Source organism: Lynx rufus, unplaced genomic scaffold, assembly GCF_022079265.1.
Source record: "Lynx rufus isolate CCGP_SWC_20201006 ecotype Redwood Valley unplaced genomic scaffold, mLynRuf1.p SCAF_2, whole genome shotgun sequence".
Taxonomy (NCBI): domain Eukaryota; kingdom Metazoa; phylum Chordata; class Mammalia; order Carnivora; family Felidae; genus Lynx; species Lynx rufus.
In genome coordinates this window covers 52767367-52793629 of record NW_025814834.1, presented here as the reverse complement: position 1 = coordinate 52793629, position 26263 = coordinate 52767367, and the positions used below count along the sequence as shown (strand labels likewise).

At 37.3% G+C, this 26263-nt stretch overlaps 1 long non-coding RNA gene across 1 annotated transcript in view; it reads left to right on the top strand.

Moving 5' to 3' along the window:
* The window catches only part of LOC124516541 (uncharacterized), a 166876-nt gene that overhangs the window by 85916 nt on the left and 54697 nt on the right, over positions 1 to 26263 (top strand). Inside the window, exon 3 of the long non-coding RNA XR_006963063.1 lies at positions 415 to 544. This is a non-coding gene — a long non-coding RNA (uncharacterized LOC124516541). The remainder of the gene's footprint in view (positions 1 to 414; positions 545 to 26263) is intronic.

The following is a 26263-nucleotide window of genomic DNA, read 5'->3' as shown; positions in this document are numbered from 1 at the left end:
CATTCTAAGGCAATGTGTTGTGTGTGTGTGTGTGTGTGTGTGTCTGTGGATATATATATATATATATATATGTATATATATATATATATATCTTCTGTATATTATGATGTTGTGACATCTTAACAAAAATCTTTCTGGCTGGGGAGACTCTGTTCCTCTTGGGACTAGAGAATTCTTAAGAGAGAGCATAGCGGAGGGCCCAGTCAGAGCATGCCTTTATATGCAAACCATCCAACCCAGAGCCACATCTCTATCTGGCTCCTACACCCCGGGAATAACAGTTCTTTGCCTTATTCATCCCAGGGCTGGGTCCTGAACAGCTGGAGAAGCATCTCCATAGTCCACAGACTGCTGAAATTATTCAAACAAGCCAATCCCAAACCGTTTATCTGCCCTGGCTTGCTTTTTCTGCAGAAACCCCAGTAAATGCTGAGGCCCAAGCTCTGCCCTCATTCCTGTCTTCTGCCTCCTGGCCACCTGGTGAGCTTCCCTGTGGCTCTGCACACAGTGCCCTGCCCTGCCGTGCCTCCTGTCTCTACCACTTGTGAGTACAGTGAATGTTGTTTTCCCGAGTCCCTCCTCTGTCTCCTCCTGTGGCCATCCCTGACCACGTCATAAAATAATACAAAACAGAAATTTGAGAACGGAAAAACTTAAAAATCAAGAGGGGAATCAAGGGAATGTCCTGGAGTTGGGAGTCACTTTCCACCATGCCTCCCCTGAATGTGCTTCTTAGACATTTGCTCGTTGGATTGTCAGCAGCTAAACCTGCTTGAGGCTGCAGCTTCTCATCTACGTGAATGCCACATGCGGTGGTCTGTGGATGAAGTGACAGCTGTGCATAGGAAAGAGGAAAAATGGTATTGCATCAAAGTAATGCTTTCTGTTAGCCTTGGTCCTAATTCAGGTGCTATTCGTCTATAGAGAAGCCTTATAATGCAAAAGGAAACCTTAAAAACTTTCTTTTTCTTTTAGTTAATAGGTTTCTTGGTGGTGCTTTTTGATTAAGTGCTCTATTGATTCAACCATATTAACCTTGTTGAGTAAAGCATCTATACATATGAGAAAAATCTGATCATTATCTTATAATGAGCCATGAGTGGTTCTCTGGCTTTCCTTATTGGCAGAGGCCAATATGTTTAGCCTAATTCTTGACTTCATTTCTCTTAGCCATGTCCAGAAACAGAAGCTCTTAAATTGAGTCAGAGTTATTAATTATGGGGATCTTGGGATCCTACACATAACAGGTACTTACTAAGTGTTTGTTGAAAGAACGGTAGAGAGAGTCACAGAATGTTTTTGGACTATGTGAGACTTATTTTACCATAATTTTCTAAACTCTGGCATACTTGAAATTCAAATGGGCAAAGAACCTGGCTTCTCCACTGTACAATGACAGTTACAGGTTGGGTTTATCCTAAAACTACTCTTTACTTAGTGATTGATTTTACTAATAAGTAATATATCCTTAACCTGTTATCAGTAACATTATAGAAATAATTTTCAGAGAAGTGCACCTACTCCTATATATTCCCTTCAAATGGAGCCTTGGCTATTCAGAATAATATTTCAAAACTTTCATGTTGGTTGTAGACCAAAAAATTTATTTTGTTATTTACTTGAGATATTCAAGAAATCATTTAGAGGCTCTTTGTGTTTATTTTTTTTAGCTCTTTTTTTTTTACGTGTAGTTTAAGTAAAATTTTATGTATTTAATAAAGGCATATTTTGAAATTTTAAGAGCTCTGCAAGTCAGGTAAAAAAGCTACATTTATTAGCCCTAGGAGATCACTATAAAACTCCGACATAAAATTAATTTCTCAAAACACACAAAAGATAGAACTCCCTATAGCTTATGTCAGGTGTCAAAAAACTGTGATATATGGTTCCTCTCTATGAAGTTGCTTTGCCACCAGCAGGTTTTAGTTAACATTATTATGATAGCGAATGACCCTAAAGAGGGCTCCCTCGTTCATTTAAGGCTCCTTCCTAATAACCTACAGCTGTGTGAACGCCATCAGCTGTGGGAGTTTCTGATGGGCACATTAAAAGTGTTGGTATGTCACTCCATATGGTTCTTATGGGCTTCCTTTGACGACTCATAATATTCCGTCAGTCCAGCTGTCAATGGCCAATTCCTCAGCTGGGCTGATGATTTGAACAGTGACTCACCAGTCTTTAATTGTTTCTCATTGTTGCTACCAAAAAGCTGGGAGCTCTTTGTTTGCAGTGAGTAAAAAATGGAGACGCACTCATTTCAGATTAAATCAGCCAAGTCTCTGAATAGGACAGTCTCGGGCAGTCTTCTCAAACCTCAGTAAACTTTTGTTTTATACACTAAAGCCCACTTGGTTGGGGGATACAAAGTAATTTGGAGGAGAAATTGTTATTGCTTCAATTGCATAAAAATGTAATCACACGTTTGCGAAAGAGGCCCCAAATGCAGCATTGGGCAGTAGTTTAAAAAAAAAAAACCAAACTGATCATATTTTGTTGGCTTGTGATGGAGGTATTTAACTTTCAAACTTGTTTTCTGAAGAAAAGCAACGAACAACATAAAGAGGTAACGAGTTTTACTGTAAAGCTTTATTTATTTTTATTATTTTTAATATTTATTTTTGAGAGAGAGAGAGAGAGAGAGACAGAGCATGAGTGGGGGTGGGGCAGAGAGAGAGGGAGACACAGAATCAGAAGCAGGCTCCAGGCCCTGAACTGTCAGCACAGGGCCCGACGCGGGGCTTGAACTCACAGACTGCAAGATCATGATCTGAGCCAAAGTTGGATGCTCACTGAGCCACCTAGGCGTCTCTGTAAAACTTTAATTTAGAGCGAATTCATGAGATCATTACATCTTTTATTTGGGAAAACAAAGGCATTATTGAAAAATAGCAGAGAACCTACAAATTACATATAAAATTAAACAGAATTTAAAGAGGAAAAAAGGATAAATATATAAAGCCTAACTCTGTAATGAGGTTAAAGTTTTATTTTTTAACTTTTTCATTGGTATTAAATCTTAATTTATCACCAGTCTTATAGAGCCTTGGCAATTAATGTTTAAATTGTTAGAGGAAAATTATGTGTTGATGCTTATATGTGACCCTCATTGTTGGATTTTAGACATTTCCTCCTTTTTAACTGGAAAATCCTTTCATTTTCAGAAGTTTGGTAGAAAGGAAATAGTTTCTAGGGAAGATAGTTTAGAATGATTGCCTGTGTATCTTCAAGCTTCTCTTATCTTTTTAAAAAAATTCATTTAATTCCTCTCTGTTTCTGTTTACCTGCTTTCATAGAAGGCAGGAGAACACCAAATTTACTCCAGGATATGAGGAGTGTCTTTATAAATATTTATAACAACTTATTCAATAAGTTGTTATAAGGCCTGTGAAAGTAAAGGCTGAAACACAAATGAATAATAAGTGTTAGTGTCTGTGAAATATTCCTAACTCTTCAAAATCAATTAAGGCATATTTTTATAGAAGCTCAAAGCTGAAGACTCTAAGGAACTTGAGCGGAACTTCATTTACCCAAAATTAATGGGCTCGGACACAGGTGGAACCCCAGGAAAACGCCTCCCGCTGTCTGATCGTCAACTCCTTGTTTACACAGATACTTTGTTGTAACGGCTCCCTCACATTTCCCAGCGTTCACTTCCTATGTGGTAGGCACTTCTTACTCTCGCTCACTACTTTATTTTTCCTCATATATTTGATGACGTCATCAGGGATAGGAATGACATATAATTTCTTAAGAAACTTTTCTACTATACCTTGCAAACGAATCACAGTAGTTGGCACCTCAAATCTTTTCTCGAATTGTGTAAGAAATGTAATAATTGTTCTTTACAGTGACTCTCTTGAAGTTGGAAAGCAAGTGGGAAGAAGGTGCTTTATCACTTACTAAAAGATTTCCTACAGTGTGTTGACTTATTTCAAATATATCTTAGGGGGCGCCTGGGTGGCTCAGTTGTTGAGCATGTGATTCTTGATTTCGGCTCAGGTGGTGATCCCAGGGCCGTGGGATCAAGCCCCGTAACAAGCTCTGTGCTGAACATGGAGCCTGGGTAAGATTCTCTTTCTCTCTCCCTCTGCCCCTCTCCCCCACTTGCCATCTCTCTCTCTCTCTCTTTCTCTCTCTCTCTTTCTCAAATAAAATAATATAAAAAATATATCTTTGAAAACATGATGCTAAGAAATGCCAGAATCCTGATACAAGAGTAAACATTTGAAAGTTGATAATTAAGAGGGTTTATTAAATATTGGCAAAGAGATACATAAAGTATAAAACATAGAGACCATATATATAAATAAAACACAGCAAGTAATCTCATTTCTCAAATTCTTTTTTTAAAGTTTACTTATTTATTTATTTAGAGAGGGAGAAAGAGTGGGGGAGGGGCAGAGAGACAGAGAGAGAGAGAGAGAGAGAGTGTGTGAGGGAGAGTGGGACAATCCCAAGCAGGCCGCACACCATCAGTGTGGAGCTCAATTTGGGGCTCAAATTCACGAACCCATGAGATCATGACCTGATCTGAAATTAAGAGTCAGATTCTCAAGTGACTGAGCCACTCAGGTGCCCCATCATTTCTTAAATTCTTTAATCAGGATTTAATTATCAAGGCTCTTTGTGGTTTTATTTCACAAAACATTGAAAAAGAGGAGAAAGAAAGATAAGAATGAAAAAGCACAAGATGAAAATTGGAAATATGCCAGCACAATAATTTCTTATTTTTTTATATGATATCATTGGATCTGTTTTATCTGTAGTTGCAACAAAATTATGGCAAAGTCAGTGAGCACATCCCTCCTACCCACATGTTCCCTAACATGCTAATGGAGGACATGTCGTAAGGGAGTGTCTTGCTTCTTTGGATCAGTGTGTTTGGTTATAAAAATGAAACCCTCTGGAAGAACTGAGGAGATGAAAAATAGGAAAACTATTTTACAATAAAAAAACAGGAATTTGGGAAGCACAGGGAATCTGGAAGTGCAGTCACTGAAGAAATGACTGAGGGTGCTGGACATCCAAATGCAGAAAAATGAATCTAGACACAGACCTTACATCCTTCACAAAAGTTAACTCAAAATTAATCCTAGGCCTAAATGTAAAATGTAAAACTATAAAACTCCTAGAAGATGACATAGGAGAAAATCTATACAACTTTGAGTGTGGTGACGACTTTTTAGATACAACTCCAAAGGTAGGATCCATAAAATAAATAATTGATAAACTGGACTTCATTAAAATGAAAAACTTTCCTGAAGAAACAATGTCAAGAGAACAAGAAGACAGACCAGGAGAAAATATTTGCAAAAGACACATTTCATAAAAGACTGGTATCCAAAACATACAAAGAACTCTGAAAACTCAACAATAAAACAAACAACCCAATTAAAAAATGAGCAAGAGACCTGAACAGACACCTCACCAAATAAGATATACAGATAGCAAATAAGCATACAAAAAGATTTTCAACATCATATGTCATTAGGTAATTAGAAATGAAAACAACAGTGAGATACCACTGCATACCTATTAGAATGGCTCAAATTCAAAACACCAGCAACACCAAACACTGGACAAAATATGGAACAAACAGGAACTTTCATTCATTGTTGGTGGGAATGCAAAATGGTCTTCCACTTTGGAAGACAGTTTGGTGGTTTCTTACAAAACTAAACATATTCTTACCATATGATCTAGCACATGTGTTCCTTGGGAGTTACCTAGATGAACTGAAGACTTTTGTCCACACAAAAAGCCTGTACAGTGATGTTTATAGCAGCTTTATTCATAATGTTCATCATGAACCAAACGTGGAAGCAGCCAAGTTGCCCTTTGGGAGGTAAATGTGTAAATAAACTGTGGTACACCCAGAGAGTAGAATAATCTTCAATGCTAAGAAGAAATGAGCCATCAAGCCATGAAAATACCTTAAATTTATATTACTAGGTGAAAACAAAACCAAACTGAAAAGGCTACATACTGTATGATTTTAACTATATGACATTCTGGAAAAGACAAAACTATGGAGATGGTAAAAAGATCAGTGGTTTCCAGGGGTAGGCAGAGGGAGGGACGGATAGGCAGAGTACAGGGGATTTTTAGGGCAGTGAAACTATTCTGTGTGATATTACAATGGTGGATACATGTCCTTATGCATTTGTCAAAGTCCATTGAATGCATAACACCAAGAGTGAAGTGTAATGTAAATCATATATTTGGAGTAATGTGTCATTGTAGGTCCATTGATTTTTAACAAACATACCACTGTGGTGCTGGTGTTGATAGTGGAACAAGCGTGTGTGGGAGTGGGGGTATAGGAGGACTCTCCCTATTTTCTGCTCAGTTTTGCTGTGAAAGTAAAACTGCACTACAAAATTAAGCACATTGAAATGGCTGGGGACATTGAAATGCCACAGACCTTCTAGGAAGGCTGCTCTCTGTATCCTCTGATTAGTGGTAAATTGGGGGAGGAAAGAGCTTGGGGTTGTGCTAGCAGTGAAGCATGAAAGGCCTCACAAGAAGAATCAGGGCATGGCGAGAGTACCTGTCAGAGGAGCAGTTGCCAGGTGGTTGGTTCAGGAGTCAACCAGCTCACCTCTCCTCCAGAAAGATACTAAGGAAGGTAACTGTTGGTTGGAGATTGCATCTGGGGGGCTGGGATGATAGTTAGTAGAAAAGCTGACCTCTGCTTCCTTATTTGTTCAAGGAAAATATTTTGCTTTTTGTAATGCTTCTTTTGGGGTAGCTTGGGGATAACATACTGATGAAACAAGTGTTAGGCACTTAATAGATACTGTATACAGTTGTACACGAACAGAGAGAAAATGTATGAGGCAAACTTGATACAACGTGCATAAAGATAAAAGCATTGAATATAAGCATCACATGAAAATATTTTATTAATTTCCTACTTTTTTGGAAAGCACCGTAGCAGTTTTATGAGGGGGACATAAAAATGAGCAGATGTTAAGCTAATGCTTATGGATATAATGAAGAAATAAAGAATATTGGAGGAAATAGAAAGTTTTTTTAAAATTCTAAATGGTGACATAAGGAAATCTCATAGTTCAGTCAACTAGAAGGGAGATAAAATAGTGTCCAGGCATTTCTTAATTGGAAATTTCTTTTTCTCAGCCCAAAAAGAAATTTTCCATCTGTTCTAGCATCTGCTTACTGTGGTTCAAGAATTTCTCCAATTTAACAAGTAGGTGTGACAATTGTGACATCTGGGAATTTTTTCATAAGGACACACAGAAAGGGTTGAGGTGACTGGTAACTAGTTTCATAAGCTTTTTATAGATTATATATACACACAGAATTAAAATGGCTGATCATATGGTACTTTTATAGCTTTTTTTTTTTAGAGAAGCTTTGAGTTGATGTACTATTGGAATTATACTTGTTTTTGTTGTTGTTGTTTATTTGTTTTTCACTTATTTATCACAAGAGAAACAGAAAGAAGTTTGCCCAACTGTAGGCCAGTAAGATTTGGGAGATGTGACTTCTTGGTTTCTTTGTGGGGCTAACCCCCCTTGTGGCTTTTGGAAAGCCATGATTCTCTTTGACTCAGTTTGTCCAGTGGTAAAAAATGCAAATTTCAACATCCGCCTTTTCTGAAAATACTAGAATGTTGAAGAAAAATATAATAGGAATATAGTTACCATAGTCTAAATGTTTGTATCTCTGCCATATCTCCGTGTTGAAATCCTAATGCCCACCATGATGATGATGTTCGAAGGTGGTACCTTTGAAAGGTTCTCAAGCCAGAAAGGTGGAACCCTCATGCATGGGATTCATGCCTTATAAAAGTGGCTCCAGGGAGATCTCTAGTCCTTCTTGCATGTGAGAACAGCATGAGACGAACTAGGAAGCAGGTTCTAGAATGCAACCATGCTGGCAACTTGATCTTAGATTTCCCAGCCTTTAGAACTGTAAGAAATAAACCTATGGATTGTGAGTTACTCAGTCTCTTGTATTTTGTTATAGCAGCTAGAGTAGATTAAGACAACAGTCTGTGAATGCAAATGAAGACCACTACAACTTTACAATAGACTTCTTCCATCTCTTAGGCTTATTTTGGAAACTGGATCCTGAAGCTTTGTAATTTCTTGCTCTCATTGGAGGAAAAAGCAAACCACGATCTTAAAAAGTTTATAGATTTTGAATATGGCTTGAATATGTATATATTTCTTTCCACCTCTTAAAAATTTATGTTAATTTGTTAAATTATTTTTGGTTTGTCTTTATCGCTATACAGTGTCTCCAATATTTCATTGTGCTTTTCAGTAAGTGTCAGACTCTCTGGGAAGCAAAAGCTTTTGCGCAATCATTATCTTTCTTTCACATTTGGAAATTGAAAACATGAGAGTGTGACTATAATTGATATTCTGTCATGTGGTTAAAGCAAATGTTCCTTGGCCCTCTGACTGTAATGTACATTCCAATTCTACTTTTACTTGAAGCAATTTTCTGTAGTCTCACAGTGTGATCGTCCCACTGTGGCCATCAGGGGTGGCTCCAGGGGGACCTGAGAATTTTGTATTCCTGGCCAATCTTCAGACCATGACCAGAACTCATGAACCTCTCAGCCACTCAGAGTCATTCTGTGTAAAAGGGGCCTTTTCTGTCCACACTTTCTTCTTTTGACTTGATTGGAATTCTATGAGCCATAGGAATGAGGTTATGTTTGGGAAAGGCTGAGAAATTGAGGTCTTCTTATGCGAAGCTGTCTAATGTAATATAAGGTGAATAATAGTTGGAGTTAATATTTCTTTACTAGACTGAAGTACAAGTTTTCTTTCACATATCCATCCCACCACACACAAAGCAAAGAATATGAGAGACTTTTAGCTCTTAAGTGATCCTTCATATTTTGTTGACTTGTTAGAACCTTTAAATAAATGTATATTTATTTATTTTGAGGTAGCATGAGTTGGGGGAGGACAGAGAGAGAGGGAGAGAAAGAATTCCAAGCAGGCTTTGCATTGTCAGTGCAGAACCCAATGTGGGGCTCAATACCATGAACCATGAGATCGTGACTTGAGTCGAAATCGAGAGTTGGATGCTCAACCAACTGAGCCACCTAGGCGACCCTAGAATCTTTATTTGCTATTCTATTTTCAATATCTATATCTGTACCTGATAATGTTAAGGATATTAACAGAGCCAATAATAGGAGGGAAGAAAATACATATATTACCACAAAATATAGGAAGAGATGCTCAACCTAGGGTTAATTAGGAAAACAAGACCACAGTGAGATACCATTTTACATACAATAGACTGGAAAAAATTAAGCAGTCATAATACTAAGTGTTAGTGAGTATGTGGATCACTGGGGTTTCTCATTCATTTCTGTTTGGCATATAAATAGAAAATAATTATTTGTAATAATAATGATAATTATTTCTGGCATTATCTTATAAATAAAAGCATTACATACCATTTGACTCAGCAATTCTACAAATATATATATATATATATATATATATATATATATACACACACACACACACACACACAGTCATGTGTACTAGGAAACATAATATGTTTATAATAGCCCTACACTGGAAACAACCCAATTGTGGCTCCCAAATGAATCAATGATAGTGTCATTAACCAAGGATAATGATTCTGCACAATTGATTGCATCAATGTAAAAGACTAAAGCCAGAAGGGCCATGAGTGTCTAACACAGCAGCTAAAACATTGAATGTATATAATCACTTATTGAATAGATTAATGATAAAAATCATTGATTTGGGGATACAATGTTACTCTAGGTATCGATGAATGTTTAACAAGACGGCTAACTTATTTCCCTCCAAGAGACAACAAATATTTATTAAGAGCTTTTTTACCAAATATTTTCTCATCATATAATGATCCTGGATTGTATTAGTTTGTATTTTGCTGTGTAAATGGTGCTAAAAAATTGTCACCCTGCCCGTTTTGTAACTAGAACCATATCATGAACTTCTAAAGGGCAAGGACCACATTTTTCCTTTCTCTTTTCTTACAGAACTACATGGAGTACACCATCAGTAGCTGCTTAGGACTTACTCTTGAAACAAAAATCCACTCAAATTTTCTTCCTTTATAAAATATATATGTTATATATATATTATATATATGTTATATATAATATATATATGTTATATATATTATATATATATAATATATCTGTTTTGAAAAAGGACAAATCGTGGTCAAAAGTAGAAGCTTTCAAGTGGATACTTTTAAAGAAAAGCTCAACATATATGGTGAAGGTGTGGCGATTATCTCTGTGTGTAGGAATATTCTTGTGACAAATACAAAGAAAATCTTATGTGGTAATTCTGAGATGTAATGAAATTCTTAACACACAAGGCATTGGTGATAGAAGAACATGTATATCTAATATACATCCAATTAAAAATATTCTAAACAGTGTACTATGCTCATTATCTTGCTAAGGAAAATGGAATCCAGAAAGCTGTTGATATGTCAGTTCTAAGAGGCGATTTTTGTTGTTGGTGTTTAATCAAGTACTAATCAGGAGAGATGCACTTTATAACAAGAGAGCCAATTTATTTGACTTCAAAACTACCCAGGCAGTTAGCCTTACATGATTATTCTTAGAAGTATGTTAGCCCATTTCCAATTAAACTGTACTTCCTGTTGTTATAGTGGTTACAAGAGGCACAGATTTAAAGAGAAAAAGAAATGTGCTTCCCCGCCCTTTTCCTTTTACCCAGTTCATCATCAAACCTTCTGATATGCTAATTTGTTCATAGATATCATATGAAAATCTTTGGAGAGAAAGCAACAGAAACCCCAAACCAAAATAAGTCAACCAAAAAGGAAGTTTGTTGTTTCATTAACTGAACACTCTGTATCTGCCATGACCAGGATTTATTGCTAGTTATGCTTCCTCTGGGTCGGCTCCATTTTAAAATAGGCTTTTTAGTGGTGGTTCCATATCTAACAGGAAAGAGAACTTCTCTCCTTCAAGAGTAGAGCAAAAACTTTGTTCTTATAGACTGATATTGAGCCATGGACCCATCCCTTATCACTGTGTCCAGGGAAAGAGACTTAGTTTAGACTCATGATATGTGCTTCCTTTCATAGACATGATAGTGGGGAGTCAGTTGACTGCAAACACATAGGCTGCATCTAGAATGGCTTGATATTTGGACAAAATTTAGAGTACTGTTACCAAAGGTAACTCTGCCAAATGTTGCAATTATCTATTATACCCTTTATGTCAGTCCCACATTTTCTTATATCTTTAATAATTATGGGCTATATCTTTTCCTTGAAATAGAGGTATGAGTGATACCCAGCAAGAGAGAACAGTTTTTTGTTTTTTGTTTTTTTTTCTTGCATGGTGAAGAAGCTGCAAGCTACTTTTCTGCTAGATGACAGTTTGGAGCCAAAGGGTCCAAATTGGAGCCATTTTTCTTAATTCTGAGGAGTTTCTTGAAGCTCTCTTCTTATTCAAATGAGAATATGAGAAACTATTGACTTAGGAGAAGTATATGTCAGAATATTTTGTGGCTTGATAACGTTTCCCCCAAAGAACCTTTGCTATGCAAACTTTGGGAAAGTGAAGTAAATCTGCATTGTCAAAGACTTCTAAGGGGGAAACAATCTCCCCATTTCAATGGAGACCATCTATCAGAAGAGCATCATATGACTGAGATGATTTCAAATAAGTTCCCTATGTCTCTGAAGGAGCATTCGCCCTGAGGGAAGACAGATGTTTGACTAGCGAATTCTAGAACATTATGAAGGAAGATTCATCCCTTAATGGTCTGTGGTTGGAAGACCTCTCTGTCACAACAGGCACATTGTGAGAACAATGTCCCTAAAGGGTAAAAGGAGACCTGTAACTTTGGAAGCCTATATGTGGTGTACCTTTGTGGTGTGTTGTGTCACTGGGGAGGGTAGAAGGCTCAAATGGTTGCACTGGACTAGATCTGTTAAGTGCAGTGAGTTGGTATAGCGGTGACAACAGAAATGACAGTTGAATGTTGGGGCTGGTACTGGTCAGACAGCTGGAGTGCCTGCCTTCTCTCCTTCTTTAGTATTTCTCTTTCTCTCCCTCCCTTCCTCCTTGCCTCCTTTGTTAATTCTCCTGCTAACAATGAGTAGCTGAGAAAAAGAGATGACCCCATTGGGTTACATAAGAAAGGGAAAGATTTCAAGAGGTAGCCATTGGACTTCGTTTTAAATTGGTCCTGTGGGGGATTGAATGATTAATTTGAATATTAAAAAGATTTATGATCTTAATTATACCTCAAGCTGGTAATGAAGGCCACATTGATTTTACCATATTAATTTTTAAAAACCCGCAAAAACAGAAACCAAAGCTTAAAGAGTTATTCCTAAGAATTCTGCAACTCCTTCTTCTGCTTTCTAGCTTCTGAACCTGATCAGCATAAAATTAAAATAAATTATTCCCACATCAAATTTAGGTGTGGGTGTTAGGAACGTATCTCAAGAGAGAGTAAAACAAGTGGAAGAGGGGAGGGGTCGTGGGTCGGCAGAGAAAAATGAGCCCCAGAGAGTCAAGTATTGGCACTTTCCATCCCTGCCGAGGGACTGCACTGGCAGTCCTGGCTCATGGACCCGTCAGACATCTTGGCAGGAGTATCTCCCTTCTCAGTCATGTTTCCTTAGCCAGATGCCATTGAACAATGAATTCAAATAATTAACCCCTTCCTTTTTAAATTCCATGTTCGTAAAGAAAACTTACATGTTAGCCTCTCTATAGGGAAAGAATAAAGTATGTATGTTACTAAATAAAGTACGTATTCAACTGGACTCCTTGGTGGCAGAGGATGGAAACATTAAACTGAGCTTTGATAACACTAATTTCAAAATTAATAAAACAAATGCATTGGAAAATGTAAAAATGAACAAAGGTGGTATCATTCTCAGTTCAAACTAAAATGCATGATTGAAGGATGTCCGCTTTCTCACAAAAATCATAAAGAGAGTAAAAAGTTTGTATTAGACTTTTCTTTTTCTTTTTTTTTTTTTTTGAGAGGCTTGCCACGTGAGATGTGAGGTATATAGTGTGGAACATGATAGTCACGTTTTCTGCTTTGTTCTAGTCTGAGGGCTCGGGGTGGGGGTGGGGGGGAAATAGTATGTGACCTGGGATATGAAGTCTGAGGGAGGAAGTAGATTAATGGGTGGGGAAGATTTCTACATTAGATCAGTCCGGGTTCTTGGTCACAAACAATGGAAGCCAACTGACACCAGATTAAAAAACAAACTACTGAAAAAATATTGGGCCTGTGACAGAATTGTTTGGAAGACGGGGAAATAGGATTAGAGAATGAGAATCTAAAAAAGTTAGACAAAAAAAATTAATAAAATAAAAAATAAAAAAATAAAAAAGTTGGACAATCAAAAATACAGTGCAGGACACACCAGGATAATTTTTTGGCTATAACCAGTGCTGTCCCCACTTGATATAAGTAATCTTTACCGCCACTGTATCTTTGTTTCGTTTCCACAGATTTTGAAGTCCTGGCAGGAGCATCTGGCTGGCCAAGTTTGGTAGCCATTCTCTAAGATGGGTTCCTACCGATGATTGCTACTTGGTATTCATGCTTTTGTGCAGACCTCCCAGCTCCACCCCAATATTGCATTAGGGCTGATCTGTGTGACCAATAGAATATGGTAGAAGTAATGGTTTGTAACTTCTCAGACCAAAACATAAAAGACATTGTTATTTCTGCCTTGCTTTCTCAAGGATCATTTGCATTAGAGGAGGCCAGCTGACATCTTGTGAGGGCACTTAACACAGCCTTTTGGAGAAGTAGACATGGTAAGGAACTGAGGCCTCCTGCCAAAAACAGCACCAACTTGTCAACCATGTGTGGGAACCCATCCTGGAAGTGGCTCCTCCAGTCACGGTTAAGCATTCAGCTGATGCCTTGATTGCAGCTTCATTAGAGATTAAGCCCGAGTGGCCTGGCTAAGCTGCCCCTGAATTCTTGTCCCACAGAAATTGTGCAAGATAATAAAAGTTTATTTTTGTTTTAAGTTGCTAAATTTCAGGTCAATTTGTTATGTAGAAATAGGTCACTAACATACATGCCTGATTCTTCTTACCTGTCAGGAAGAGAGAAAGGCCTCTCTCATTTTAGAGGTGAGGATATTAACTCAGGTTTAAAAAAGTCTACATTTTTTCAAAATCACTTAATAAACAATTTTCATGGCCCTTCTCCATACCAGCCACTGTTCTAAATACTTTACAGATATTAACTTATGTGATTACCCTAGCAGCACTGTGAAGTAGGCACTCTTCATACCTATTAGAGACTGCATTGGTCTCCCCAAAACCAGTATGTTGCAGCCCTAACCCCCAATGAGACTATATTTGGAGATGCGGCTTCTACAGAAGTACTTGAGGTTAGATGAGGTCATAAATGTGGGGGCTCTAATCCACTATGGTTGATGTCCTTACAAGAAGAGGAAGACAGGGGCGCCTTGGTGGCTCAGTCAGTTAAGTGTCTAACTCTTGGTCTTCGCTCAGGTCATGATCTCCTGGTTCAGGAGTTCTAGCCCCGAGTTGGGCTCTGCACTGACAGCACGGAGGCTGCATGGGATTCTCTCTCTCCCTCTCTCTCTGCCCCTTCCCTGCTTGTGCTCCCTCTCTCTTTCAAAATAAATAAATAAACATCAAGAAAAGAAGAAGTGGAAGAGACACCAGAGATGTAGGAACACAGAGAAATGTAGGAACACAAGAACACAGACCATCTGCAGGTCTGGGAGAGAGGCCTCAGGAGGAAGCAGACCTTAAACTTCCCACCTACAGAGTGTGAGAAAAGAGCTTTCCATTGTACAAGCCACCCAGTCTGTGGGGTTCATTAGGGCAGTTCCAGCTGACTAATACTAGTTTACACCATAGGTCTGCACGACTCAGACTATTCTGATTGCAGCTGTGACTCTGCTGCCCTTTATGCTAGTCACCCCCCACTTTGCCTTTAGTGGTTGAAGTTGTAGATAAAGAAACCGAAGCACAGGGAGGTGACTTGTCCACAGTCACACAGTTGATAATAGTCAATTGGAATGTGAGCTCTCAAAATGAATCCACAATACTGTATGTTAATAAATCCAGGCAAGAAGGTTTTAACAGTTATACTTTCCCTGTGAATTTTGTATCCTGTACATATTTTTTAAACTGAAAATGTTGATGTAGTTTCTAAATAAGCTTAATATGAAGTTTAAAAAATTATTTTGGTCTCAGTGTTGGCAAAACTGGAGCATTGTCTTACACCACACACAAAATAAACACAAAATGGGTTAAGGACCTAAATGTGAGACCTGAAACCATAAAAATCCTAGAAAAGAACACCAGCAGTAATTTCTCTGACATTGGCCTTAGCAACATTTTTCTAGAAATATCTCCTGAAGCAAGAAAACAAAAGCAAAAATAAACTATTGGGACTACAGCAAAACAAAAAGCTTCTACACTGCAAAGGAAACTATCAACAAAGTTAAAAAATAACCTACATAATGGGAGAAGATATTTGCAAATGAACTATCCAATAAAGGGTTCATATCCAAAATATATAAAGAACTTATACAATTCAACACCAAAAAACAAATAATCCAATTAAAAAATGTGCAGAAGTCATGAATAGACATTTCTCCAAAGAAGATATCCAGATGGTCAACAGACACATTAAAAGACACTCAGCATCACTAATCATCTGGGAAATGCAAATCAAAACCACAATGAGGGGCGCCTGGGTGGCGCAGTCGGTTAAGCGTCCGACTGCAGCCAGGTCACGATCTCGCGGTCCGGGAGTTCGAGCCCCGCGTCAGGCTCTGGGCTGATGGCTCAGAGCCTGGAGCCTGTTTCCGATTCTGTGTCTCCCTCTCTCTCTGCCCCTCCCCCGTTCATGCTCTGTCTCTCTCTGTCCCAAAAATAAATAAACGTTGAAAAAAAATTAAAAAAAAAACCACAATGAGATAATACCTTATACCTGTCAAAATGGCTAAAATAAAAAACAGAAGAAACGGCAAGGGTTGGTGAAGATGTGAAGAAAAGGAACCCTTGTGCACTGTTGGTGGGAATGCAAACAAGTGCAGCCACTGTGGAAAACAGTATAGAGGTTCACTCAAAAATTAAAAATAGATTACCATATGATCCTGTAGTTATACTATTGCATATTTACCCAAAGAACCTAAAAACACTCATTCAAAAATATAAGTGCACCCCTATATTTATTGCAGCATTATATACAATAGTCAAATGATGGAAGTAGCCTAAGGGTCCATGGATGGATAGATGAATGGATACAGAAGAAGCAATATATGTGTGTGGGTGTGTGTGTGTGTGTGTGTATGATGGAGTATTACTCAGCTATAGAAAAGAATGAAATCTTGCCATTTGCAACCGCATGGATGGATCTAGAGAGTATAAAGCTAAGGAAAGTAGGTCAGAGAAAGACAAATACTATGATTTCACTCCTGTGGAATTTAAGAAACAAAAAAAGACAAACCAAAAAACAAAAACAAAAAACCAGACTCTTAACTATAGAGAACAAACTGATGGTTATACCAGAGGGGAGATGGGTAGGGAAAATGGGTGAAATAGGAAATGAGGATTAAGAGTACACCTCTCATGATGAGCACTGAGTAATATGTAGAATTGCTGAATCACCTACATTGTGAATCACCTGAAATTAACATAACACCGTATGTTAACTATTCTTAAAAAAAAAATATTTTGGTCCCCATTAGAACAGAGTAAAAGATCCATTCTGAGTTTTCTGGACTATTTGAAAAACTCCACTTATGACTAAATGTTTTCCTGGGATACACTGAACTGTAAATAATTTCAAACTGTCGCTGTGTCCTTCTCCTTCACCTTCTCAAGTTTCTAAACGCCAGCAGCAACATCTGACTGGCCAAGCCTTGGTCATGGACCCGACACCTCTCTGCCAGCTAAATAGTTAACTTTCTTAGTCGTGTGGCAGGACACTCTCATGTAATAACGTGGATGGAGAAAGAATTCCCAGTGCATGGATTTACTCTTTTGTGTTAAGCCAAAGGTAGCCCAAGATATCCTCAATCCCTGCCTTGTACTGAGGCACTGAACACTTGGTTGGTTCCTCAGAACACATCCAATTTTAGAATACATTTATGAGGTATTAATATTTTACTAAGACTCTTTTGTACCAGAGTGTAGGATTCCCACTCCACACAGCCCAGCAGAACCTCCATATGATTAGTTTGGTGTTCATCCTCAAATTCCCTCTCCCTCCCAGTGGTCTCAGCTGCCATTTTTTCCCCTTCTCTTCCCTTCCAGAGACCCTGAAAACCTCCTCTGCTGTCTTGATCATTTTGGATCCATGCAAACTGCACTTGGCAAAACAAACGTCCTATCTTTAGCGGAGCAGCAACCATCTATTGCAAACTCTACTGCCTGTGGCTCACACTGCTGTGGGACGGCTTGTGTAAGGAAAGAGGGAGTAGAGGAAGCCATTGATGAGCTGGGGGCTGTCTGCCTTGCTTTAAAGACACTCCAATTCCATGAAAAACATACACACAAACTGCAAAGCCACAAAGACACCTGTGCTAGCTAAACAGAATATTTCTGTGAGCTGGGGTTAGCTGGTTTGCTGCTCCTTCTTCCGTGTCCTCACTCTACCTTGAGTGGCTTTTCAAAATACTGATCCAAGTAATATGAAGCTAAGATACCAGTGTACAGTGACTTGTAGAGATGGTGAGAGAGAGTTGGATAAATCACCAGGGATGTCACGGCTTGTAGATAGGAAAACTGATGAATCCATATTGAAATCACAACAGTTAAATTTCAGCTCAACTCTAAAAACCAGCTGTCTATTTTATAATTTCAGTAGCAGCCTGCATCCTTATTTTGCACTTATTTTGCCATGTGGTGTTGGGGTTTCTACTCTAGGACAGTGGTTGAGGTTCTGATGCAGTGCCAGCTGATGGAGAGACTTAAATTAGAAGAGATATACATGCAAATTGGTAGGGACCTGGCGTTTTGGCAATTTTCTTCTTTTGCCAATTGTAACATTGCCCTTATCTGACTCAAGTCAGGGCCACAATATATCGATTTCACACATAGGTGAAACAAAGTGATAAAATCCTGGTGGGAGAGGGTATGAATTAGCTTGCTCTGGTTTTGTTTTTTTTAAATATTAGATTTTTAGTAAGAGATTTTGTGGCATCTCTGTGTGTGGTATTTTCAGACAATGCGGTAACTGAATTAAGTATTAATGCACTTAAAGCTAAACATTGATGATGTGTAATGAACAATCTGCTAAATGCTAATATAATTTATCCTTTTCAAAATTTATAAACATGACATATTGCATGCACTTAGTGCTAATCTATTTTAGACATTCATTTGGTTTGACCTATGACCATAATACATTATGTTCCTTGAGATATTTATCTTGTCATTTGGAAACAAGATTACAATTAATGCGACACACATGACTTTAAATTACTACCTCAACTAGAGATGTGTGAGTAATGAATTAGCCACAGCGTTGAACCCTCTGCTTATAATTTAAATTACCAGCCCCTTAGCTGAGGTTTCATTGTAATCCACTAAGTAAGTCACAGAATTGAAGAGTCACATAAGGCTTTTGATACTAGACCTAATGATGATATCTTTCCATTTAATTTACCTCACCCTAAGCTGGTGTATACAAATTCATATAATGTAAACAATCATAAAAGAGAGCATTTGTATATTGATGTTAATACTAGAATAAAATAAGAATCAGAGTTCATCTGAACTAGATGTACAAAAATATTGTCCTTTTTTCCTGTATCCCATTTTCGAGGAGAAAGAAATGTTACTGGAAAAAGTGAGCTCATGCCAAGGAATTAGTCCAGAAGACATTTTTCAGGAGAGAGCTCCATAAGAAAAAGTCCGGTTTGTTATGTTTTTCATACTTCCTTCTCAGCATTGATTTTGACAGACTGTTAAGTTTCTGTTTAGAAACATGCTAAATATTTGCTGAATGATATCTGCGGCAATAAATGATAGCTATTATGAATGATGGCAGATTAAGTTTTGTGCACTATATTCCATTTACGACAACTGGATATTTTAAGAATAATTGACATACAATATTGTATTCGTTTCAGGTGTACAACATAGGGATTTGATATTTGCGTACTTTATGAAACAATCACCACAATGTCTGGTTACCATTCGTCGCCATACAAAGTTGTTACCATATTATTGACTATATTCCCTATGATATACATTATACTGCCACGTCTTCCTTATTTTATAACTGGGAGATTGTACCTCTTAATCCCCTTTACCTATTTCACCCATCCCCTTATCCCTATCCCTTAATAAATTACTTATTAAGTTTTTACCATATGCTACACGCTGTACTAAAGCATATTTTATGTATAAACTCATGTTTTGTGTATAGACTTATATATATATATGTATATTATATACTTACATGTAACATATACTTAATAAAATAACATATGTCTATAATTTAATATAGATAAAATCTCTTTCCAACAAGATAATAAGGTTCTTAAGAGTAGAGATTGCCTTAAGCCTTTTTGGTATTTTTCCCCATCTGCCTGGCAAAATGTTATCACGCAATCATCACTCAATAAAGACTTGTTGAATGAAAATTAAGATATTCCTTTGGAACTTCACATTTTATAGTGCACTAGAAGGCAAAGAGTCCCATGGAGTGAATACAACTACAGACAACCCAAACCAGTGGCAAAATAGTAATCATCTGAGAAGCATAGCTTTCTGTCTAATACATTAGAATGCTGTAGATTAACGAGCTTCAACCCATCAAGTGAAATGCATGGTCTTAGGCTGGAGTGGTAGACAAACTTCTCTGCATTTGCAGTCTAACTGAAGAGCCCAGAGTAGTAACTGTGAACCCAAGAACTAATAAGTGCTGAATAATTTGGCACTGTGTAAAATATGAGTTCAGATAGAAAAGTATGAGAAAGGGAACAAAATAACAGAGTAATTCCTTACCTACACAGGTGTCTGAATCAGATATATGGGGCATGAATCTGGACTCTACTACTTGTTTTGCTGTGTATCTTGAGGTAGCTATTTTACTGCTCTGAGCTTTTTGCATCTCTGAAACAGAGTGTTATCTCCCTATGAAGCTGTGATAGATATGGTCACATATGTTAAGCACTTTGAACATTGCCTTACACAAAGTCAACAGTCCTTTGGGTTAGTCAAAAAAGGTTTCAAGGTGAAATGACACTTTAGCTGAATCTTAAAGGCTTTGCTCAAGAGAGAGAGAGGTCAAGGACAATGCAGGCAGAGGAAGAGCGTAAGCAAGAGAAGGCAAGGATGAGAACAGTACATCTTAGCAAGAGTGAGAGAGTCATTTAAAACAGAGTGGAAGGAATTAGCAGAAGGCGAAAAATTAAATTTGTTCAATAAAATGGGTTCAAGTCGTCAGGAGCCTTCCTAGTATGGCAGAGGTGTTTAGACTGGAAATGACATACAGATTCCTCAACTCCTCTATTCTCTGCTTGTAGTACTCCCAACTTAAGTTTTAGGTGGCATATTTTTGTGACTGAATACCCCTTTATATTTTCTTTTTCTCCCAGCATGTGGCATGTTGTCTTGTGTATTATGAGCAATAACTATATTTTTTAATATCAATTAATGAGTTTGCGTGCTGACAATCTTCTGTTGTAAGGGTCTACAAAACAGAAAAAGTACATATGTATTATAGATGACCATTAAGGGCTTAGGAATCTTACAATTAAAGCTCTATGAAAGTCTAATGTGAATTGTATTCTGTATAGAGTGTATCTTTATAAATGCCCTCCATCATGTTACTAAATTCTTTGGTATCACTTATAGTATATTAAAATAGTACTCCATAATGTTTTAATAATAGAATTAAGTATAATAAATATTGACTTAGAATATCTACATCAAAAATTGTCCCTAAGTTTTAAAATTATAAATTTTACATCTTTTGGCAATTTTACATTTTAGTTTATTGAACTTACTGTGAAGTTCCACAAATTAAGACCGTCAATAACCCCATCTATAGAATGAGTCAATATGACACATTGCGAAAAAAGAAAATAGGAAATTTTCCAAAATACCAGCCCTAATTTTAAGTGAAATCGATATGTTAGCTACCTACTAGATGGCTTAGTTTTCCCATTCCCACAGAGCTGGGAATAATTTGTTTTTATTGAACTTGACTATTGTATTCTAGGAAAAATGTCTTTGAAAAAATAAATTGTTATTTTCTGTCCTTTAGAAAGAGCTATTTGAGGAGCTTATAGGATTTTCCTAGATGTCTGATTGAAGCTGTCTGATTCTTATGCAGATTTTCTCCAACATACAACATTTGGTTTGCAGAATGGTGGCTCACAGGAAAATGGCTGCCTAAGAGAGGCAGAGTATAATTATGATATCATTAGAAATATTTAAATATAAATAACATTCTATATTTGTCCTTGTCACTTGTCTAGGTTTTGACAGGAGGAGCCGGTTTTGATGGGATTCCTGTGGCCCCATAGATTTTATCCTGTTATCCAATTTTCCGCTGCACTGCTCTCCTTCTGTCAAACTGACTGCCAGCCAGCCTTACATTTTCCCGAGAGGGGGAGCAAAGCTTTGTATTATAGTGGACACAAGAAGGAGAACAAAAAACTGAGTTTCCCCTTCAAGTACTGTAGTGTCTCTTTCTGGTGGAAAATTCCATCATCTGAAGGGTTGGGAGGATAGGGGGATAGGGCACAGGGAAGATCTCACATTTTCATTCAGTTGTGCAAGATAATGTTGCAAAGCAGACCAGATACCAAGCTGAGCAGCATACAGATCAGCAGTTTTCCGGGATGCTCACAGTCAAAAGAGCTGCTGAAATCCTGCCCAAACTGGTTTGTGCTGAATATTTCGTAGCGTTTCAAATATTGGTTCGCTGTTGTATAAAATGAAAGGACACTTAGCAATGACAGTGTAAGGCAAGAGAATAGGGGCGCTTTCCCTCCATGTGAAGATGTCTCAGTGGGTGCTGTTTTATTCGGGGGTTTTCCACTGATGCTGGCTCATGATTCAGGGACTAGAGCAGAGATCAGACAGGTAAGAAAAATGAGTGGATATGATGGAATGTTAAACAAAAGGGAAAAGTGAGATGTGGGGTGATGCGGCAAGGTCAGGCCCCATCTAAAAGCCTTCCAAATACCAAATTGCAAAAACCAAACCACACTGAAACATATTCATGATGCCACCCATATGTTTAAGCCGAATGTGGCCCATGGCATTTTGGATGCAGTCTCTAGATTAGAGAAAGAAAGGTCCCATGGGCTCTCCAAGGAAACAGTGGTACTGAGGTAACTGAAAAGACAGGTTTTTTGAACTTTGATCACTAATTGTTTAGATCAAGACCTTATAGAATCTCAGGAATGGTATTTTGTCCTTTATTTATATCAGTTAAGCTTCATAATAATCTTTGAAAAATTGATTCGTGCATAAAAAGGGAAAGTTCAGCAAATATTTCCTTCTTATTTACATCAGAAGGAAAACATTTGTGTTCTAGTAGAATCTTGGAAATGTATTTAGCATCATGTGGGTTGGTTTCTATAACTGTAAGTACAAATGCATTATACAGAATTGAAAATGTTGACTATATAAGAAAATATCTTTATTATAAGAAATTCTGGTGTCACCCATTATAATTTAACGTTCCATTCTGAATTTAGTGAAAAGCCTTACCAAATAGGATATGATATCCTCATAAGGGCATGAATAATTAAGATACTGGGAACAAATGTGAAAGAAATTCATTCTTCTTACTTTTCTAGGGTGTCTGTGCTTTAAAATGGAGGTTGTGGGGCACCTGGGTAGCTTGGTGTTTGAGCCTCTGACTCATAATTTCAGTTCAGATCATAATCTCACGGTTCATGAATTCAAGCCCATGAATTCAAGTTCAGGCTCTGCACTGACAGTGTGGAGCCTGCTTGGGATTCTTTCTTCCTCTCACTCTCTCCCCCTCCTTCCTTCTCTCCCTTCCCTGCTCTCTCTCTCAAAAATAAATAAACATTAAAAAAAGTAATAATAAAATGGAGGTTGTACAACCTCATGGATTAGGGATTTTTGGTTTTGCCCTCAGTTGCATAGCAAATGAAAAAGATTAATATAACTTCAGACATCAAAAGGAAATTGTGATGCCTTTCAGAGTTCTGGAGCTTTGGGGAATTGTTTCATAAATGCTTGAGTGAGGGGCGCCTGGGTGGCTCAGTAGGTTGAGCATCCGACTTCGGCTCAGGTCATGATCTCACAGTTGGGGAGTTTGTGCCCCAAGTCAGGCTCTGTGCTGACAGCTCAGAGCCTGGATCCTGCTTCAGATTCTGTGTCTCCCTCTCTCTCTGTGCCTCCCCCACTCACATTCTGTTTCTTAAAATAAATAAACATTTAAAAAATGCTTCAGTGAATGTATTTGCCAATTTAATATAGGAATCAGAGCATTTAAAGTTATTGTATTCTGTTTGTGGGTACAAATACAGTATTTACAACTATACTTTGAAACATTTTGAGCACATCAAATTTACATTCTTACAATAATTTAGTGTCTTTGATGAATCCAATGTGCATGAATTGAGGTTTTGAAGAGTTCGGCACCTGAAACCCCACTTAATTTGCTTTTTTGACTCACATTAATGTATATAGTCAATCACGAACCATTTTTTTCACTCTGTCTTAAGAGGCATGCTTATAAGACAAATTAAGAAAAAGGAAGTCATGGTAATAACAGTATTTTAGTGTCCACACTAGCTTTTAGCAAAGATAAACTGAGGTAAGTTAGTACATGTGTATTAGAAGAAGCTGAACATCATGCTTTTGAAAAAAATGATAATTACTGTTGCTGTCATATCTATATATTTGCTTTACCTCCTGAAATTCTGTTCTATTTTAGTATGAAAGTACATAAATCTGCATAATTCTACTCTTTCCTTCTAAAGTATTCTGCTCATTGAACATCTATATTCATTAAAAACTGTAACATATTAACCAGGTGAATAAGATCAATTAAATAACAGTTAGGTAGGTGGGTATGTAGCCAGGTTGAATTGCCTGGTTACCTATGCAAGATTGTACTGAAATTATGTGTATAAATGGAAAACAACAAAAAGCTCAATGTAAAAAATCATGAGAATCTTCATGTGTATGTATTATATTTTTAATAGAGTGGAGGCCATGGGAGAACTCCCTAAAGATTCCCTGTCTTCCTGTTTGCTTCCAACAGCATTATAATGGAGTCTTTTTTTGCGGGCCAGTATGGAGGACATTGATTCTGTTTTTCCAATAACAGTAGGAGATATGTTTGTGGTCGGTGTTTGGACTAAAAGAAACTCATTATAGCTTCCCGTTCCTCCATATGTTGCCAAAAATGTTATTGTTGATCAGGTTTTGTGATACTTCTGTACTGTTGACTATTTCTTTTAGATTTTAACATTAGCATATTTTTGTAAATTTAGTGAAACTTGTTGTAACAGACTTAAAATAATCAGGACTCTCTATCTCTACCAAAGACAGAAAGACAATCAAATTAACCTTTTGGAGTGAGTAATTCTTACAGATTTCTAAAGAAACTCTGTGTGTGTGGTGTTTTTTATATATTAAAAAAATATAGAGAGATGGAACACTTAGCTATTCTAAAGGTTAAAATTCTAAATGAATCAATCACAAATTATAAAGAAAGAAAATGGGAAATATTTAAGGAAAGATTCTAGTTCTCTAAAACCTTGCTGCTCAAAATGTGGTCTGTGGACAAGCAGCTTCAGGATGGCCTAGATGAAATGGTGAACCTTGGCCATACCTTGTAAATCGGAATCTGTATATTAACAAGATCTCAGGGATGTGTGTGCAACATTCAAGTCACAGAAGCACACGGTTGGTTTCTATGCAGTCAGCATAATAATTCAAAATTTGGACTTCTAGATGATGTTTTTAGAGAGCATTATGGTTTATAGAGGCAAACTGCTTTGTAAATACAACATGAATTATTTGTTTCAATCTGCAACGCAAATAAATTAATCTCTCCAGTGTGGCCGGTTTAATTTCTAATTACTATTGTAAGCTTAAAGATAGGTAGGCTTAGAACAGAAAATACAAAATGAAATCAAACCCTAAAGGTCACGTTTGAAAAACTGAAATACCTACCAACATGCTGTAAAATGTCCACGTGCGTTAAGTGTGTGAATCTTTAACATCGTGCTTTTTTTTTTTAATTACTTGAGTTATTAACAGAATAGTTACTTGACTTATTTGAGTGTAAAATTGCCACTGGGGAAGGAAACATATGTTTTTCTCTTCTCAGAATTCAAAACTGGCTGAATGAATTAAACTCAAACTTAGGAAAATAATTCACCTTCAGGTTGAGTCTTTCTTAGCACAGTGGCAACCAGAGTTCAGGACTGACTCGAAGGGAATTCATGAACACCTGCAATCATAGGTCTTAATAAGGAACATTTCCCCTTTATCCTTATGTATGAGAATTGATGGCAAAAGAGATCCCTGATATTTGCCCTATTGTTTGGATGCCTTTTGATTTGATAGTACAGAAGTGTTTGTTTTCTTGGATGTTCTCATTTTATTCCTCCTTTTCCCCTGTACTTTCTTCCTTTTCTCTCTTTCTTTCTCCATCAAGTATGTGAGTGCCTATTATGTGCACATCTCTATTTTAGACTACATGAAGATTCAAAGAAGTTTCATCTTAGACTCTTCTAAGTTTCTAATATTTTCCTGAGATAAAACACCATCTTGACATGGCTTACCTCAGTGGGGTTTTTTTTTTGCTGTCATTATAGATTCAAGGCCAGTTACTTCTATTTTTCACTCTAGTTTCTTTTCCTTCTTCCATATCACTTGTGTTTCTTTGTATCAGTTACTACGGAAACATCACTGTTCTGGGTGTGGTGACCACCACAATTAATGCATGATTCTCTCAATTTGAGTCCATGAAACCAAGATCACAGAACACCCTTTTAGTACTTTTCATGCTTTGTTTCTACATACACTTTGCTTTGTTGGAGATGATATCCTGTAAAACAGCTTTTACTTGGTTCAGTGCATTTGAATTTTTGATGTAAGCATACTTAGCAAAAAAAAAATGTTAACCACAAACATTTGTATTAAGTAAAAATTCTATTATTTTATAACATCTTGCAAAAATTAACAAGATACAGTAGAAAGGCATGCTGATTTGGTCCTTAAATAGAGGAGTAGCATCTG